Here is a 1,265-nt window from a genome sequence, read left to right on the forward strand (position 1 = left end):
CCGCCAGCCACCTCAACCATTCAGGTCCTGCGGAGCTGACGCGGACGTGCAGGTGGGCGAACCCTGCCGACCAAGCTGTTTCGGATGCATAAAATCCCATGTCAAGCTGCATAGAAAAGTTTTTATCGTGACGTTGCATAGAAATCAGTAGTTGGATGATTCAAAATTAATTCGTTGCCGTATAGAAACCACTCGCGCGAGAAGTACTTCCATCTAACATAGCCTGACAGAGCTGACGCATGCATGCATGCAAACATCCAATCTAATATCTTTCGTTTTTTCATTATAATTCCTCAACGAAGCATCCGATTCAAAAACGGTTTTCACCATTGAACTTCTGATATTTTTGTGCATGATTCAAGATCCATTGTGAATATTTTTTTTGAAAAAAATAAAAATCATAAATTTGAAATTTGAATCATGCCACGTGATGACCGATTGGATACATAGAATCAATGGTCAAGATGCGTAGAAAAGTTTTTGGCGCTGACGTTGCGTAGAAATTAGTGGTATGATGAATAAAAAATAAATTTGTTACCACCAAAAAACCTCTCCACGAGATGGACAATCAACCTCACACAACCGTGATTGCCTCCACCAACATCATGCTTCTCGCTAATTGGGGTGTATAATTAACATGGGAACAATGCATAGAACATGAAAACCGTAAGCGTAAAACATGGAGACGATCTAGTCTTCTCCAAATTTTGTAATTTGAATCATGGCACGTGATGGCCGATTGGATGCATAGAATCAATGGTTAAGATGTGTAGAAAAGTTTTTAGCGCCGATGTTGCGTAGAAATTAGTGGTTGGATAAATAAAAATTAATTTTGTTACCAGTGTAAAAACCTCTCCGCGAGATGGGCATTCCACCTCACACAACTGTGATTGCCTGCACCAACATCATGCTTCCACTATGAAGGTGTGTAATTAACATGGGAACAATTCATAGAACATGGAGACCGCAAGCGTAAAACATGCAAACGATTTTGTCTTCTTCAAAATTTGAAATTTGAATCATGGCACGTGATGGCCGATTGGATGCATAGAATCAAAAAGTTTTTGTGCCGACGTTGCATAGAAATTAGTGGTCCGATGAATAAAAATTAATTTAGTGGTTTGATGCATAGAAACTGCTCCAACAATGTATAGAACTGTATATCAACAATGTATAGAATTGTGTAGAAACGTACAGATAATTGTTCCAACAATGTATGTCGAAGTGTTCTAACAATGCATACATTTATATGTGTAATTGCTCCA

The sequence above is a fragment of the Miscanthus floridulus genome, chromosome 16 (genome assembly GCF_019320115.1).
Source record: "Miscanthus floridulus cultivar M001 chromosome 16, ASM1932011v1, whole genome shotgun sequence".
NCBI classification, from domain to species: Eukaryota; Viridiplantae; Streptophyta; class Magnoliopsida; order Poales; family Poaceae; genus Miscanthus; species Miscanthus floridulus.